At 41.0% G+C, this 19,940-nt stretch overlaps 1 long non-coding RNA gene across 2 annotated transcripts; it reads right to left on the bottom strand.

Moving 5' to 3' along the window:
- Nucleotides 1-18,009: 18,009 nt before the first annotated feature.
- On the bottom strand, nt 18,010-19,452 carry LOC138870130 (uncharacterized). Of its 2 annotated transcripts, none has more exons than XR_011400364.1 (2): nt 18,553-19,452; nt 18,010-18,404 (listed from the first exon to the last, which is right to left on the bottom strand). It is a non-coding gene; the product is annotated as an uncharacterized lncRNA (long non-coding RNA). The 2 variants fall into 2 exon arrangements; XR_011400363.1 differs by having other exon boundaries at nt 18,489-19,452.
- Between the last annotated feature and the right edge of the window lie 488 nt (nt 19,453-19,940).

Consider the following 19,940-nt stretch of genomic DNA (forward strand, 5'->3'; position numbering starts at 1 on the left):
AATCTATCCACAATTAATGTGATTCAGTCAATAAATTTATATAAATTAATTCCATGTAAAAATATTAATTTTTCACAAAAATCCGAAATTTAACTAAAAATCGTCCATGGGGCCCACATCATGGAATCCGACAAAACTCACAAAATCTGACAACTCATTCAACCACGAGTCCAACCATACCAAAATTACTAAATTCTGATAACAACTCGGCCTGCAAATCTTCAAGTCTTATTTTCAAATCCCTAGGTCCAAATCCTCGATTTGCACCTCAAAAACAAGTAATCTAGTCGGATTATTCGATGATAATTCAATATTATGGAGTAGAAATGATCACAAGTGACATACCTCAAGATTTTCCATGATTTCTTGCTCAAAAATTGCCCCAGGCAGTGTTCTTTCGCCCAAAAATGTCAAAATGGGTTAAAAAAACCAGAACATTCAAAACACGATTTTGGACGCTAAAGGCCCAACTCTCATCGCTAAAAGTGTCCAATCTGGTCGCTAAAGGTGTGCACCAGATCCTGCTGCACCAGCAGTCTTTAATTTTACTGAAAATGCTCTAACTCCATCATACGAACTTGAAATTCGATGATTGTTGTTCCTATGAGTCAAAAATAATAATACGGACCCAGTCCTTCAATCGAAACTCAATTTGGAGCTCATTTGCTTAGTGTGATACCCATTTCGCTCATTAAACAATTAACTCATGTTTCCCGTCAAAAACCCAATCGCGACTTGACGAAATTAGATCAAACTTTCCAGATCGCTCCTATTATTCATTATAAAATTTTCAGAAGTGTCAAAATCAAATTTTGATCTCTAGAACTAAAAATGGACCTTTGGATCATTACATGTTTATGCTCAAAATACCAATTGTTTCCATAAACTCTTCCAAAACTCATCCGAGCCATATAGGACCCCAACCAAATGTACTAACAAGTCACATAATATGATACAAACTTAGTCGATATCTCAAATTATATTGAACAATACTAAAACATAAATCACACCCCAATTCAAGTGTCACGGCCCAAACCCGGACCCGGTCGTGATGGCGCATCTCGTGAAGACAAGGGCAGCCGATACTTCCCATTTTCCAATTATTAACAGTTAAGCATTTAAGAAACAGTCTAATCATGATTAAATAAATCCGAAATAACAATGATAACATAAATACGTGGAAGAACACCCACATACAGCCCTAACCGGGGTGTCACTAGTCATGAGCATCTATAAGTCATAATACAATTCTGCTAAATCCATAACTGGTACAACTGTCTGGAGGGAAATAGAAGCGATAAAGGAGTAGAGACATGGGGCTGCGGACATCAACAGCTACCTTGTAATCTCCGAAGCCTGCCTGAAGCTGGAGGAATCAGCACTCAAATATGATTTAAAATATCATTTAAGTCTTAAAACTATAAACATGGCTGAGTATGAAAATAGTGGAAAATAACATGACTGAGTTCAAGTATAAAGTCAAAGCAGTGAGGAAATAGCAATGAAAATCCTTGAAGGGTTCAAATAGTTGGCACTAGGCCCAACTATGGCATTCAGCCCAAATAATGATGATAGCAAATAGTTTTCAATCAAATACGCGATAAAATAGTCATTCGGGACGGATCAAGTCACAATCCCCAATAGTGCATGACCCCACGCTTGTCATCAAGCGTGTGCCTCACCTCAATATAGCACTACGATGTGCAATCCGAGGTTTCAAACCCTCAGAACATCATTTACAATCATTACTCACCTCGAACCAGCTAAATCTCTAGCTCGCGACGCCTTTGACCCTAGAACCGGCCTCCATGCGCGTCGAACCTATCCAAAATTAGAACGAGGACGTCAACATATGCTAAGGGAACAAAGCCCAAGCGAAAACAATCAACAAAGGGCACAAATCCCGAAATTACCAAAATCCGACCCCCGGGCCCGTATCTCGAAATTTAGAAATTTTTACACCAATAGATTCCTTATCTCCCCACGAGTTCATACATACCAAGAACATCAAATACCATCCACAAACGACCCTTCAATTCCCAAATGTTTGGTCTCAAATTTCAAGCCCTAGTTCTTCAATTTTAGGCTTAGATTCTATGATTTTCTAGGCGGAATTCACATAATAATCGAGTTTTGTCCAAAAATCTTACCTCCCAATGATTCCCCTTGAATCCCTCTTCAATATCCTTCAAATATCTCCCAAAATGACCAACTATGGAGGAAATAAATCCAATCCTCACGGACAAGACGAGTTTAAAAATATTTCTGCCCATACATATCTTCCTCTTCGCGAACGCGGTCAAACCCTCGCGTTCGCGAAGCACAAACTTACTTTAACCAACTTTTCCTCTATGCGAATGCGACATGACCATCATGAAAGCGATGCTTCCTCTACCTTACCCTTCGCGAACGCGCTCACCCTTCTGCGAACGCGATGAACACTTGACCTCGCACTTATCTGACCCAAATTCCTCTACGCGATCGCGAAGACCTTCTCGCGAACGCGATGCACCACTTCCTATCCCTCTGCAAACGTGAAGGCTTAATACTTGCCTTTCTCAACCCCCTCTTTGTGAACGCGAGGCTCCACACGAGAACGCGAAGAGTAATCTCTGCAACAGCTGAACAAATTTTCTACAATTTCCTAACTCCAAAAATGATCCGATAGACCACCCGAAACTCACCCGAGGCCCCCGGGACCTCAACCAAAGGCACAAACATATCCTAAAACCTTATTCAAACTTGTTCCAATCATCAAAACACCTCAAACAACATCAAATCACCCAAAACACATCGGATTCAAGCCAAATTTCTAAAATCTTCTGAATTATGCTTTTGATCAAAAACCCAACCAAACCACGTCCGAATGACCTGAAATTTTGCACACACATACCAAATGACACAACGGAACTACTGCAACTCTTGTAATTCCATTACGACCCCTATATCAAAATCTCGCCTATCGACCGGAAATCGCCAAAATATCAACTTTGCCAATTCAAGCCTAATTCTACTCCGAACCTCCAAAACCCGTTTTGATCACCCTTTTAAGTCATGAATCACCTCCCAAAGCTAACCGCACTATCAGAACTCACATCCGAGTCCTCTAACACATAAGTCAACATCTGGTTGACTTTTCCAACTCATACTCCCTTAAAAGAGACTAAGTGTCTCAAACCTTACCAAAATCATTCCAGATTCGATCCGACTAACCCGATACCATAAAACACGATAACGAAGCATAAAGAAGCAAAAATAGGGGAAAAGGAGTGGTAACTCATAAGACGACTGGCCGGATCGTCACATCCTCCCCAACTTAAACAAACGTTCGTCCACGAACGAATCAAGAAATATACCTGAAGCCTCAAACATGTGAAGATATCTGCTCCGCATATCCCGCTCGGTCTCCTAGGTAGCCTCATCCACGGGCCAACCTCTCCACTGCACTTTCACTGAAGCTTATCCTTTGATCTCAACTTCCGAACCTGGCAACCTAAAATAGCTATTGGCTCCACGTCATAGGTCAAATCATCATCCAACTGAACCGTGCTGAAATCCAGAACATGAGACAGATCCCCAATATACTTCTAGAGCATAGAAACATGAAATATCGGATGCACACTCAACAATCTGGGTGGCAAAGCAAGCTCATAAGCCACATTCCCAATACTCTGAAGCACCTCAAAAGGCCCAATGAACCGAGGACTCAATTTCCCTTTCTTCCCAAACCTCATAACACCCTTTATGGGTGAAACCTTCAACATAACCTTCTCGCCAACCATGTACGACACATCTCGAACCTTCCTATCAGCATAGCTCTTTTGCCTCGACTGCGCTGTATGAAGCCTCTCCTGAATCACCTTCACCTTTTCCAAAGCATCTTGCACCAAGTCTGTCCCCAATAGCCTAGACTCACCGGGCTCGAACCAACCAATTGGAGATTTACACCGCCTCCCATACAAAGCCTCATATGGAGCCATCCGAATACCCGACTGGTAGCTGTTATTATAAGCAAACTCTGCAAGCTGTAGAAACTCATCCCACGACCCTCCGAAGTCAATGACACAAACATGAAACATGTCCTCCAATTTCTGAATAGTGAGCTCAGACTGCCTGTCTGTCTGAGGATAAAAAGTTGTGCTCAACTCCACCTGAGTACCCAACTCTCTCTGCACGACTCTCCAAAACTGCAAAGTAAACTGAGTACCTCTATCTGAAATGATGGAAACTGGGACACCATGCAAGCGAACAATCTCTCGGATATAGATCCCTGCCAACCGCTCTGAAGAATAGGTAGTACACACAGTAATGAAGTGCGCAGACTTGGTCAGTCGATCCACAATCACCCAAAGAGCATCGAACTTCTTCAAAGTCCGTGAAAGTCCAACAACAAAGTCAATAGTGATCATCTCCCACTTCCACTCGGGAATATCCATCTGCTGAAGCAAGACACCTGATCTCTGATGCTCATATTTCACATGCTGATAATTGAGACACTAAGCTACAAATCTCAGAATGCCTTTCTTCATTCTTCTCCACCAATAGTGCTGTCTCAGATCCTGATACATCTTCGCGGCACCCGGATGAATGAAATACCGTGAGCTATGGGCCTCCTCAAGAATAAACTCCCGAAGCCCATCCACATTGGGCACGCAAATTCGGCCCTGCATCCTTAATACCCCATCATCACCAATGGTCACATCTTTGGCATCATCATGCTGAACTATATCCCTAAGGACAAGCAAATGCGGATCATCATACTGGCGCTCTCTAATGCACTCATATAAGGAAGACCGAGAAACCACACAAGCTAATACCCGACTAGGCTCCGAAATATCCAACCTCACGAACCGATTGGCCAAGGCTTGAACATCAACTGCAAGAGGTCTCTCCCTAACTGGAATATATGCCAAACTCCTCATACTCACTGCCTTTTGGATCAAAGCATCGACCACCACATTGGCCTTTCCCAGATGATACGATATAGTGATATCATAATCCTTAAGCAATTCTAACCATCTCTGCTGCCTCAAATTAAGATCATTTTGCTTGAACAAATGCTGAAGACTGCGATGATCAATGAACACCTCACAAGATACACCATACAAGTAATTCCTCTAAATTTTCAACGCGTGAATTATGGCAGTCAACTCCAAATCATGAACGGGGTAGTTCTTCTCATGGGGCTTCAACTGACGAGAAGCATAAGCAATAACTCTACCCTCCTGCATCAACACACAACCAATCCCAACTCTCGAAGCATCACAATACACGATATATGAACCTGAAGCTTATGGCAAAACTAACACTAGAGCTGCGGTCAAAGCTGTCTTGAGCTTCTGAAAGCTCTCCTCACACTCGTCCGACTATACAAATGAAGCACCCTTCTGAGTTAACATGGTCAAGGGTGATGAGATAGATGAGAATCCCTGAACAAACCGATGATAATAGCCTGCCAAACCAAGAAAGCTGTGAATCTCTGTGGCTGAGGATGGTCTGGCTAACTCTGAACCACCTCTATCTTCTTTGGATCAACTTGAATACCCTCGCTGGACACCACGTGCCCCAAGAAAGCCACTGAACTGAGCCAAAACTCACACTTGGAGAATTTTGCATAAAGCTTCTTCTCCTTCAATCTCTGTAACACGACTCTCAAATGATCCGCGTGCTCCTCTAGACTACGCGAATACACCAGAATATCATTAATGAAGACTATGACAAACAAGTCGAGATAAGGCCGGAACACGCTGTTTATCAAATGCATGAACGATGTTGGGGCATTGGTCAGCCCAAAAGACATCACCATGAACTCATAATAACCATATCGGGCCTTGAAAGCCGTCTTAAGAATATCCGAGTCCCTGATCTTTAACTGGTGATAACATGAACGGAGATCAATCTTGGAGAACACCCTCACTCCCTGAAGATGGTCGAATAAATCATTAATGCAAGGCAAAGGATACTTGTTCTTAATTGTTACCTTGTTCAATTGCATATAATCAATGTACATTCTCATTGTGGCATCCTTCTTCTTCACAAACAGAACCGGCGCACCCCAATGTAACACACTAGGCCGAATGAACCCCTTATCTAGGAGTTCCTAAAGCTGCTCCTTCAATTCTTTCAACTCTGCTAGTTCCATACGATACGGCGGAATAGAAATGGGCTGGGTGCCCAGCACCAGGTCAATACCAAAATCAATATCCCTGTCTGGGGGCATGCCCGGCAGATCTGCAAGAAACACATCCGGAAAATCCCTCACAACTGGGACATAATCAATACTGGGAGCCTCAGCTCTAACATCCCTCACAAACGCTAGATATGAAAAGACAACCCTTTCCAACCATACGCTGGGCTTTCAAGAAAGAGATCACTCTACTAGGAACATAATCAGTCACACCTCGCCACTCAATCTGTGGCACACCCGGCATAGCCAAAGTGACTGTTTTAGCATGACAGTCCAGAATAGCACGACATGGAGATAGCCAATACATGCCCAAAATGACATCAAAATCCACCATGCTTAATTATAACAAATCCACTCGGGTCTCCAGACCCCCAATAGTCACCACACATGACCGGTACACACGGTCTACAGCAACAGTATCGCCCACCGGGGTAGATATATGAACAGGTAAATCAAGAAACTCACGGGGCGTACCCAAATAATGAGAAAAGTATGATGACGCATAAGAAAAGGTGGAACCGGGATCAAATAAAACAGAGGCATCTCTGTGGCAGATCGAAACAATACCTGTAATGATAGCATCTGAAGCAATAGCATCGGGTCTACCTGGAAGTGCATAGAAATGGGTTCGATCGCCTCCTGATCAACCTCGCCCTCTAGGACGACCCCTAGCTGACTGACCTCCACCCCTAGCTGGCGGAGCGGGTGGTGATAAAGCAACTGGCACTGAAGCCGATGACTGACCCCTCTGCTGGGATGAACTAGCAAAACAACGAGGACACTGCCTCCATATGTGATCCATCTCACCACACTCAAAACAACTCCCAAGTGCTGGAGAAGGGGACTGAAGGGAACCCCTCGCACCGGAGTGACTAGCAGATGCACTCGGCATAGAAGAGCCTTGAGCTGATGGAGCACGGGATGAACTCTGAGCAGGAAGGGCACTAAGTGATGACTGGCCCTACTGAGTACCGTGATAACCATGACCCGAAGATGCCCCATGATAACCTGGGCAAGCTGGATGAGCAGGCCTGAATGAACGGCCTCTGTCGTGCTGAAACTGGCCCCTCAAAGGAGCACCACTATAGCTGCCAGATCCTTGAGGCCTCTTGGCCTCCCTCTCTTCTCGTTCTTAGCGACGAACAGACTCAATCTCACGGGAAATATCCACAACCTCCTCGAAAGTAGCACCAGATACCCTCTCCCTAGTCATAAGAATACAGAGCTGATAAGTAAGACCATCAACAAACCTCCTGATCCTCGCTTTATCTATCGGAACCAACCAGATGGCATGACGAGCCAACTCAGAAAACCCCAACCCATACTGCGACACGGTCATCTCCCCCTGTCGCAACCACTCAAACTGCCTACGCAGCTCCTCTCTGCGAGACTGCAGCACATACTTCTCCAGAAAGAGAACAGAGAACTGCTACCAGGTAAAGGGTGTTGCACCAATAGGCCTAAGCCTCTCAAAATCCTCCCACCAAGTGAAAGCAGCTCCTGAAAACTGATAAGTAGTGAAAGTGACCCCGTTGGTTTTCAGAATACCTGTTGTACGAAGCTTCCTCTGACACTTATCCAAAAAGCCCTGGGCATCCTCACCCTCTACGCCACTGAAGGTCGGAGGCTGCAATCTACCAAACCTCTCCAACTTACGCTGCTCATCCTTCGGCATGATAGGAACTACATAGTCCTAAGAAGCTGCCACCGACTAGGCTGGATGTGCCCCCGGCGTCTAAAGTCCCTGCACGACCTACTCAGGTGTGCGAGCGGCATGAGTCTGATTGCCTCCCCCGGACTGAGAAGTAGATGCGGCTGTAGTGGCTGAAACCGCCTGAGGCAGGCCAGTGCAAACAGATAAGATCTATGCTAAGGCCTCTTGAAGACCCGGAATCACGATGGGCACAGCTGGTGCCTGAGATGGTGATGCATGAGCGTCCATAACTGGGACCTGATCCTGAACTGGGGCAACTGGTGGGTCTAGGTGCTGCCCTCGCTGCTCTGCCTCTACCACGACCGCATCCTCGGCCTCTAATGGCCACAGCTGGTGGTACTAGGGGTCGTCCATCCCGACCAGTAGCGCGTGTCCTCACCATCTGTGAGAGAGTAGAACAAAATAAGTTTAGTACTCGGATCAACAAGTTCGCACGACAAGAATTTCAAGAAGATGAAGTTTTCCTAAAGGTTCTGCAGCCTCTCGAGGATAAATACAGACGTTTCAGTACCGATCCACGAGACTCTACTAAACCTTCTTATGACTCGTCAGACCTATGTAACCTAGACTCTGATACCAACTTGTCACGACCCAAACCCGGACCTGGTCGTGATGGCATCTCTCATGAAGATAAAGGCATCTGACACTTCCCATTTTCCAATTATTAATAGTTAACCATTTAAGAAACGGTCTAATCATGATAAAATAAATCCAAAATAACAATGATAACATAAATACGTGGAAGAACACCCATACACAACCCTAACCGAGGTGTCACTAGTCATGAGCATCTATAAGTCATAATACAATTCTGCTAAATCCATAACTGGTACAACTGTCTAGAGGGAAATAGAAGTGATAAAGGAGTAGAGACACGGGGCTGCGGACGTCAATAGCTACCTAGTAATCTTTGAAGCCCGCCTGAAGCTGGAGGAATCAGCACTCGGGAGCGAAACCAGCTACGCCTGAATCTGCACACAGGGGTGCAGGGAGTAAAGTGAGTACTCCAACTTAGTGAATAACAAATGTAAATAACAACTTAAAGTAAGAAAACACGTAAGGCACAAGGCATTCTATAATGAATCAGTAAAACCATTTAAACGCAGAAAAACCGCAAAAAGTCAAGTAAATCCTCCTTCAACAAGTAAACAAGTAATTGACAGGTAATTAAGGTAAAGTAAACAAATAGAAGTTTGCCCCTCGGGCAATATCTCAGAACAATAGAAGCCCCTCGAGCTCAATCTCACATCACAATGGGTACCAGCGCTCACTAGGGGTGTGCAGACTTCGGGAGGGGCCCCTTACGGCCCAAGCGCAATATCAAGCAATCTCGTGGCATCATCTCTAGGCTCTTAGCCTCAAATCAAGAAGCCACCTCGTGGCGTACATATCTCAGGCCCTCAGCCCCATAATCAAAATCAGTGTATCACCGATGCGGCGTGTAGCCCGACCCAAAAGTATCCTCACAACACAAGCCCTCAGCCTTACTTAGTCAAAAATTATTACAAGCCACTCAGGCAATAGTAAAACATGATGCTCAGTCCCAAATATGATTTAAAATATCATTTAAGTCTTAAAACTAAGTAAACATGGCTGAGTATGAAAACAATGGAAAATAACATGACTGAGTTCAAGTATTAAGTCAAAAGAGTGAGGAAATAGCAATGAAAATCCCCGAAGGGTTCAAATAGTTGGCACTAGGCCCAAATATGGCATTCAGCCCAAATAATGATGATAGCAAATAGTTTTCAATCAAATACGCGATAAAATAGTCATTTGGGACGGACCAAGTCACAATCCCCAACAGTGTACGACCCCACGCTCGCCATCAAGCGTGTGTCTCACCTCAATATAGCACTACGATATGCAATTCGGGGTTTCAAACCCTCAGAACATCATTTACAATCATTACTCACCTCGAACCGGCTAAATCTCTAGATAATGATGCCTTTGACCCTATAATCGGCCTCCACGCACATCGAATCTATCTAAAATTAGAAGGAGGACGTCAACATATGCTAAGGGAACAAAGCCCAAGTGAAAATAATCAACAAAGGGCACAAATCCTGAAATTACCAAAACCCGACCCCCAGGCCCACATCTCGAAATTTAGAAATTTTTACACCAATAGATTCCTTATCTCCCCACGAGATTCATACATACCAAGAACATCAAATTCCATCCACAAATGACCCTTCAAATCCCAAATGTTTGGTCTCAAATTTCAAGACCTAGTTCTTCAATTTTAGGCATAGATTCTATGATTTTCTAGGTGGAATTCACATAATAATCGAGTTTTAAGTCCAAAAATCTTACATCCCAACGATTCCCCTTGAATCCCTCTTCAATCTCCTATCCCAAAATGACCAACTATGGAGGAAATAAACTCAATCCTCGCGGACAAGACGAGTTTAAAAACATTTCTGCCCAGGCATATCTTCCTCTTCGCGAACGCGGTCAAACCCTCGCGTTCGCGAAGCACAAACTTACTTTGACCAACTTTTCCTCTATGCGAACACGACATGACCATCGTGAACGCGATACTTCCTCTACCTTACCCTTCACGAACGCGCTCACCCTTCCGCGAAAGCGATGAACACTTGACCTCGAACTCATCTGACCCAAATTCCTCTACGTGATTGCGAAGATCTTCTCGTGAACGTGATGCACCACTTCCCAGCCCTCCGTGAACGCTAAGCCTTAATCCTTGCCTTCCTCACCTGCCTCTTCGCGAATGCGAGGCTCCAGTCGCGAACACGAAGGGTAAAATCTCTGCAACAGCTGAACAGATTTTCTACAATTTCCTAACTCCAAAAATGATCCGATAGACCACCCGAAACTCACCCGAGGCTCCCAGGACCTCAACCAAAGGCACCAACATATCCTAAAACCTTATTCAAACTTGTTCCAATCATCAAAACACCTCAAACAACATCAAATGATCCAAAACACATCGAATTCAAGCCAAACTTTGTAAATTCTTCTGAATTACGCTTTTGATCAAAAACTCAACCAAACCACGTCTGAATGACCTGAAATTTTGCACACACATCCATCACAAATGACACAACGGAACTACTACAACTCTTGGAATTCCATTCCGATCCCTATATCAAAATCTCACCTATCGACTGGAAATCGCCAAAATATCAACTTCACCAATTCAAGCCTAATTCTACTCTGAACCTCCAAAAACCGTTCTGATCACCTTCCTAAGTCATGAATCACCTCCTGAAGCTAATCGAACCACTAAAACTCACATCCGAGTCCTCCTAATACATAAGTCAACATCTGGTTAACTTTTCCAACTCAAACTCCCTTAAAAGAGACTAAGTGTCTCAAACCTTACCAGAATCATTCCGGATTCGATCCGACCAACCCGATACCATAAAACACGGATAACTAAGCATAAAGAAGCATAAATGGGAGAAACGGAGCGGTAACTCATCAAACGACTGGCCAGGTCGTCACATCAAGCCTATTCAAAACTAACAAATTCCAATTTATACATTCGATGCCGAAACCTATCAAATCAATTCCGATTGACCTCAAATTTTGCACACAAGTCATAAATGATATAACGAAGCTGTTTCAATTTTCAGAATCATATTTTGATCCCAATATCAAAAAGTCAACTCCTCAATCAAACTTCCAAACTCAAATTTCCTATTTTTGCCATTTCAAACCTAATTTAACTTTAGACTTCCAAAAAGAATTCTGGGCGTGCTCCTAAGTCCAAAATCACCATACGAAGCTATTGGAATCATTAAAAATTCATTTCGGGATCATTTACACATATTTTGTCATCCGGTCCATTTATTCAACTTAAGCTTCCAAAACATGAATTATTCTTTCCATTAAATTTTGAATCATCTGAAAATAAAACTTGACCACTCTCGCAAGTCATAATATACAAAACAACACTACTCAAGACTTCAAATAGCTAAACGAGATGGAAATGCTAAAAACGACAGGTCGGGTCGTTACATTGAAGTTATTATAGATGAAATAAAAAATATTGGACTTGATATTAATAACTTAAGAAGGCAAGGATATGATAATGGTCAAATATGAAGGAAAACATCAACGAGTGCAAAAGGACTTCTTGATGTAAATCCTAGATCATTTTATACACCATGTAGTTGTCACAATCTAAATTTATTACTTTGTGATATGGCTAATTCTTGTACAAAAGCTATATCATTTTTTGAAGTGGTACAATGTATATATTCACTATTTTCATCTTCTACTAAGCGATGGAAAATATTAAAGGATAGTGAACCCAGTCTAACTCTTAAATCAGTGTCACAAACTTGTTGGGAAAGTCGTATTGAAAGCATTAAAGCAATAAGATTTCAAACTCCACAAATAAAAGATGCTTTATTGATATTAGTAGAAATTAGTGATGATCCAAAAACTAAAAAGTGAAGCTAATTGCTTAGTAACATATGAACTCGAAAATTTTGAATTTTTATTGGGTATGACTATTTGGTATGATATATTATTTGTTGTTAATTCAGTTAGTAAAATATGCAGTCAAAAGACATGCATATTGATGTTGCCATAGATCAATTAAAAGGTTTGATTTCTTTTTTTTAACAAATATAGAGAAGAAGGATTTGCAACTGCTATGATTTCTGCCAAGGAAATTGCATTTGAAATGAATATTGAACCCGAATTTCGTAAAAATGTGTGATATCTAAGAAGAAAAAATTTGATAAGAATGATGATAATGAAATCTCAAAGTCTCTTGAAGAGTCCTTTAGAGTTGATAACTTTTTATACATAGTAGACAAGGCTATTTTTTCACTTCAAAATAGATTTGAACAATTTGAAGCATATGAAAATATATTTGGTTTTCTATTTAGTGGTAAAAAACTAAGATTACTAGATGATGGAAATTTAAAACACATTGTCTTAATCTTGAACTTTTCTTAAAGCATAATAATCAATCCGATATTGATGGTTTAGATTTATTTACTGAGTTGAAGTATTAAGAGAAATAGTACAAGTAGAAGATAATAGTTTAATCGATATACTCAATCAAATAAAGAGACTTGATTCTTTTTCAAATGCATATATTGCTTATAGAATAATATTAACAATTCTCGTTACCGTTGCTTCAGCGGAAAGAAGCTTTTCAAAATTAAAATTAATAAAATATGTCTCAAGAGAGATTAAATGGGTTAGCTATATTGTCAATTGAGAAAGACTTATTAGGAGAAATTGATTATAAAAAAATTATTAGTAACTTTACATCTAAAAAAGCTAGAAAACTTGAATTCAAATAATAAAAAAATTAAAAACATTAAGGCCCCTCATTAAAGTTTGACTTTAGGCCCCAAAATATGTCGGGCCGCCCCTAGCTAAATGCAACATTGTTGATAAACCCTCAGCACAAATTAAAAAAAGATAGGGTGATAGAAGGTCACCTTGTCTCAAACCTCTAGATGGCTTCAGAACCTACAATTTCCCCATTTAGATTAAAAGAAAATGATGTAGTAGTCACACATGTCATGATCCAATCTACAAACTTCCTATGGAAACCCATCTTGTGCATCATATGTTGGATATAAATCCATTCCACACGGTCGTATGCTTTTGAAATATCCAATTTTAATGCCATCAGATTCTCTTTTCCTTTCTTTTATTCTTCAATAGTCCCATGAATTCGTGTGCTAAGACAACATTATCCATAATTTATCGTTTTCCCACAAAAGTGGTCTGATTTGGAGAAATTATTGAAGGAATCAAAGGTTTCATACGCTTTGCCAAAACTTTTGCAATTATTTTATAAAAAGTAGAACACAAGCTAATAAGTCTAAAATGATGTATAGTAGTAAGTGTCTTTATTTTTGGAACTAAAGTTATCAATGTTTGATTCCAATGAGGCAAAAGATTTCCTGTTTCAAAGAAATACCTAACACTGAACACACATCATTAGAGATTAAAGACCAAAACTTTTGAAAAAATAGAGGCGTCATTCCATCTACACAAGGTGATTTTGTGGGTTGCATTGAGAAAACAACAACTTTAATTTCTTCGTCTGTGACCTCAGAAAGAAGACCTTGATTCATATTTTCATCTATGGTAATAGGTATATGCAGTAATATTCTCAGTAAGTCTGAAAGACAGGAATAAGTAAACAAGTCACTATAAAAATCTTCCAGTTCTTTCACAATACCATATTTATCACTTATCCATTCTCCAGGCGCACTCTGTAAGAGACAGAGTCTCTTATCTAGTATAAGGAGTATGTTGGGCCTTTCCTTTCCTAGTCCAATTAATTAGTAAAAGCCTTCTTTTTTTTAATTGGTCAGCCCAGTTGGGTATTACCCTTAGTAGATCAAGTGAAGCCCCATTCTAGAAGATTACCACGTGTCCTTAACGTGTCCTTCAATTAATGGGTCTGTTATTTTCTTTTGTTTGTATTAGCTCAGTCCTAGTTGTCCTTTAAATATCATTAGAGTCTGTACAAGGATTTAGGGAATTATGAAGAATTTCTATCTTTTCTATTGATTTTCATTTTTGTCTTTCAATTGCTACTGTTCTATTGAGCTAATCATAGCTCAAGTGTTACATTTGGTATCAGAGCCTGAATCTTGGCAGCGATGGTCGATAAACAACGTGGTGCTCCGATGGATGAGGCCGTCAAACAATTGGAATCTCAGTTCCAAGAATTTATTGTTGATACCGCAAAGAAATTCGATAAGATGGATGAACGACAGAATGTTTTTGAAACAAAGATGTTGGATCTTGCGGAATCCACTAAACAAATGCAAGAAATGATACTGATGCAGCTAAGCTTGAACAAAACTCAAGGTTCGGTGGCCTCCACCAGTTCACCAGCAATGATGAGCTTCGGTGCTTTTGCCATGGAATCTGGGCAGTCTTCAGTTGCTGGTAATTATCACTCTAACACTTCAACTCCTTCTCAAACAACCACCGGCACCACTACAAGTAACGTCTCACACACACCTTCATCATTTCCGTTAAACCAGCCCTTTCCAATGAACCCTATTTTTTCTTCTAGCCAAATTCACACTCCATTATCATCCCACCCATTGAACCCTTCAGCTGTAGCTTTTACATCGCCCAGCACCGCTCTTTTTGTTTCATTGGGCCAATCTTCATCTTCACCTTCATGTCAACCCCTGAACTCCCCTGTAACAGCTTACCGGCCCACAAATAATTTTTATCTGACAAATCCACTATATGAGACCAACCAAATTCAGGTGCCTTCGTCATATGGTCAGTATTATTCTCAGGGCCCAGTAGTTCCGTTTGGACCATTCAATCAACCAGCTATTGGTTGGTCTAACCACACTTCGAATACTCTGAATTGGTATAGGGCCTAGTTACATCATCTTAAACTGCCACTAGCAAAACTAGTTTTTCCGAAATTTGATGAACTTAATCCACGCAGCTAGATTCGTAGGTGTAACAAATATTTTGAGTTGTATCAAGTTCATGATGACACTAAAATGATTTAAGTTGCAATACACTTGAAAGATTTTGTTGACAACTGGTTTGACAACTACGTGCTTGATAGGGGTGGTCATGTGGCGTGGCCTACCTTTTGTGTGGATGTGTGTAAACGATTTGGCAACAACAGACCCGTAGGGGTGACATCAGAGTTTAATCGTTTGTCACAAATTGATGATGTTGAAAGTTATCAACAAAGATTTGAAGAATTAAGATGTTTAATTTCCTTGAATAACCATCGTTGCGTGAATCCTATTTTGTGGAGTGCTTTATTGGGGGTTTGAAACCTGATATTCTGCCATTAGTAGAGTATGCTAATTCCAGAACATTGATGGATGCTTATAACTATGCCAAGCTTCATGAACAATCCTTCAATGCCCTTTACCAGCAAATGTATTCTCAATGGACCAAGAAACTTTCTACACAATTTTCCAAGCCCACTTTCCCCCTAGATCCAGTAAAAAGCCCTAATGTTGTTACCCTTAAAAGCCCAGCAAACCGAAAAATGTCCTTAGAAGAAATGCGTGCAAAGAACCTGTGTTATAAGTGTCTAGACAAATATCATCCGGTCACCAGTGTAAATCAAAAGCAGTACAAGCGACGGAAGGGGAAGAGTTTTGCGATGCTGCTGAGGTTTTGCAAGAAGAAGGGCAAGAGGAAGCAGTGGAAGGACACGATCAGGGAGAAGTGTCCATTAATGCCATAATGGGCCGTGATAAAACTCCTTCAACCATTAAAATTTTGGGTTGGGTAAGAAGCATCAGATAATAATTTTGATTGACAGTGGATCCACTCACAGTTTCATGGATCCACTCACAGTTTCATTGTTGTCAAGCCCTACTGATATCTTACCTAGCAATGCGCGTAAAGGTGGCCAATGGTCAGTATGTATGGTGTCATGAACATAGCAAGCAATTTAAGTGGAAGATACATGAGTTGGAGTTCACTTTTGATATGAAATTGGTTAAGGTAGGGGGTTGTGACATGGTACTAGGAATGGACTGGATTGACACTATGGCACCTATTGTTTTACATACAAAACCACTGAGTATATCATTTATTAGGGACTCCAAAGTGGTTCATTTGCTGGGATATACTGTGATTCAACCCCCAATAGAAGTGGATGCTAGAAAGATCAAGAGGTTGCTCTACACTGGACAATGCAATTATGTAGCCCAATTGTTGTTGGCAGAAAAGTTCAAGACGGGGGATGAAATCCCAGAAGAGGTACCAAACTTATGAGCACTTACTTAGAATTGTTTCAAGAGCCTAAGGCCATACCTCCAGCTAGGCCTTGTGACCACGCAATTGAGTTGTTACCAGGTTCTAAACCAGTCAACCTTAGGCCGTATCGCTACTCATTCGAACAAAAAAATGTCATTGGGGAGATTGTAGCTGATATGCTAAAGGCTAACACTGTGACCACAAGTGTATCTCCTTTTGCCTCACCAGTCTTGTTGGTAAAGAAAAAAGAATCGAGTTGGAGATTGTGTGTAGACTATAGGAAGCTCAATGAGATTACAGTAAAAAAATAAATATCCTATCCATGTTGTTGAAGATTTACTTGACGGACTGTTTGGTGCCTAGTTTTTCTCCAAACTGGATTTGTGTTCGGTGTACCATCAAATCCGAATGAAGAAGGGCGAAGAGTACAAAACTGCTTTTAAAACCCATCACGGGCTTTGGGAATTTTGAGTGATGCCTTTTGGTCTTACTAATGCACCCGCGACATTCCAGGCTCTCATGCATCAGATATTTGGCCCATTGTTAAGGAAATTTGTGCTAGTATTTTTTGATGATATCTTAATTTACAGCACCTCTTTACATGACCACGTCAAGCATTTACAGATGGTTTTTGATCTTTTGAAGGCCAACCAATTGTTTGTAAAGTTGGCAAAGTGCAGTTTTGCTCAAAAACAAATCGAGTATTTAGGCCACATTATTTCTACTGAAGGAGTCGATACTGATGGGGCTAAAGTAGAGGCTATGTTGAGTTGGCCCGTACCTAAATCCGTCAAAGAGTTGAGGGAATTTTTGGGCCTTACTGGTTATTACAGGCAATTTATTAAAGATTTTGCTCTAATCAGCAAACCTCTATCTGAGTTACTCAAAAAGGGCGGTTTCCAATGGACAGAGAAAGCAACCCAGGCTTTTGAGGAGCTTAAACAAGCCATGGTGAAAGCCCCTGTGGTAGCATTACCTAACTTCACAATACCATTTGTTGTTGAAGTGGATGCGAGTGGAAGAGGCATTGGGGCAGTTTTGACACAAGGAGGCCGACCTATTGCTTATTTGAGTCAATCTTTAAGCACGAAATACCTTGGGCTGTCTACTTATGAAAAAGAATTGGCGGCTCTCCTCTATGTCATTGATAAGTGGAGACATTATTTGCAACCAAGTCATTTCATAATTAAAACTAATCACTTCAATTTAATATTTTTGAAAGACCAGATAATCACCACCTCTTTACAACACAAAGGTGTTACTAAGCTATTGGGCCTCAGTTACGAAATATAGTTTCGTAAAGGAATTGAAAATATAGCTGTGGATACATTATCCAGGAAATTTGAGGAAGGAACTTGTGATGGGCTTTCAGTTGTGCAGCCCAGTTGGGTGAATGAGATAATAGATAGCTATGAAGGAGACCAACAGATCCACAACCTCATCGCTAAGCTTTCTATTGACCCAAATTCAATACTAGATGTTCAATATCAACAAGGTGTCATCAGGCATCAAGGTCATATATGGGTCGGGAGTAGTGGTCAGCTAAGGAAGAAACTCATTTCAGAGTTCCATACATCTTCCTGAGGAGGTCATTCAGGGGGGTTAGCTACTCAACAACGCATCAGGAATGTCTTCTATTGGCCCGCTATTTTACAAGATGTAAAGAATCAAATTAGAGAATGTGAGGTCTGCCAAAGAAACAAAGACGAAAATGTGTCTTACCCAGGCTTGCTACAACCATTTCTCATTCCTACTCGAGCTTGGGAACATGTGGCGATGGACTTTATAAGTGGTCTGCCAAAATCACAAGGAAAAGATTCAGTTCTGGTGGTAATCAATAGATACACCAAGTACTCTTATTTTTTTGCATTAACCTACCCATACACTGCTTCACAGATTGCACAGGTCTTCATTGATAATGTATGTAAGTTACATGGCTTACCTACTTCTATCGTATCATACCGTGACCCCATTTCCATCAGTACATTTTGGAGAGAGCTTTTTAAGGGTCTTAAGGTTCAATTGAAACCAAGCTTGGCATATCACCCTCAAACCGACGAACAATCTGAAAGGTTGAATCGTTGTTTGGAGACTTACTTGAGATATATGATAGGCCATAAACCTACAGATTGGAGCAAGTGGCTCGCTCAAGCAGAATTTAACTCGAACTTCCACAGCTCCTTGGGAATGTCTCCTTTTAAGGCTCTCTACAGCTATGAATCTCCAATGCCCACATTTGAATTGGTGGCTCAGATCAAAGTTGATTTTGTGGATCACTTATTGAGGGAGCGTCAACTTATGGATAAAATGTTGAAGGATAATCTAATTCGAGCACAAAATCGAATGAAACATTTTGCCGATAATAGAAGAAGTGAGAGGAAATTTGAAGTAGGTGATTGGGTCTTCCTGAAATTGCAGCCTTACTGACAAAGTTCAGTAGCATTGCAGCGCAATTTGAAGCTTTCAGCTAGATTTTCGGACCTTACGAGGTAGTGCACAAAATCGGTTCAGTAGCTTACGAGCTCAAATTGCCAGAGAGATCAAAAATTCACCCAGTCTTCCATGTGTCTCAGCTCAAGAAGAAAATAGGAGATCAAATAGTGGCTTCAAGGGACCCTCCTTATTACACAAATGATGGAAGAATTCTGACTGAGCCAATATCCATTTTAGAACGAAGAATGATCAAGAAAGGAAATCGGGCAGCGGTACAATGGTTAGTTCAGTGGGCAAACTTGCCGCCAGAGGAAGCTACATGGGAGGATCTTGCATTTCTCCGTTCTCAATTTCCGGGATTTAATCCATGAACCTCTGTCAAGATACTTTAAGGGGAGTGGAATGTAAGAGACGGGTCTCTTATCTAGTATAAGGAGTATGTTGGGCCTTTCCTTTCCTAGTCCAATTGATTAGTAAAAGCCTTCTTTTTTTTAGTTGGTTAGCCCAGTTGGGTATTAGCCTTAGTAGATCAAGTGAAGCTCCATTCTAGAAGATCACCACGTGTCCTTAACGTGTCCTTCAATTAATGGGTCTGTTATTTTCTTTTGTTTGTATTAGCTCAGTCCTAGTTGTCCTTTAAATATCATCAGAGTCTGTACGAGGATTTAGGGAATTATGAAGAATTTCTATCTTTTCTATTGATTTTCATTTTTTGTGTTTCAATTGCTACTGTTCTATTGAGCTAATCACAGCTCAAGTGTTACACACTGTCAATTCCTTTTATTAGATTTTGGCGTCTTCTTTGAAGAGTAGACATGTGAAAAAAAAAAAAAAAAAGATATTTTTGTCTCCCTCATTTAACAATTGCACCATAGATTTTGCTTCCAGTAAATTTCT

This window comes from Nicotiana sylvestris, chromosome 6, assembly GCF_000393655.2.
Source record: "Nicotiana sylvestris chromosome 6, ASM39365v2, whole genome shotgun sequence".
NCBI lineage: Eukaryota > Viridiplantae > Streptophyta > Magnoliopsida > Solanales > Solanaceae > Nicotiana > Nicotiana sylvestris.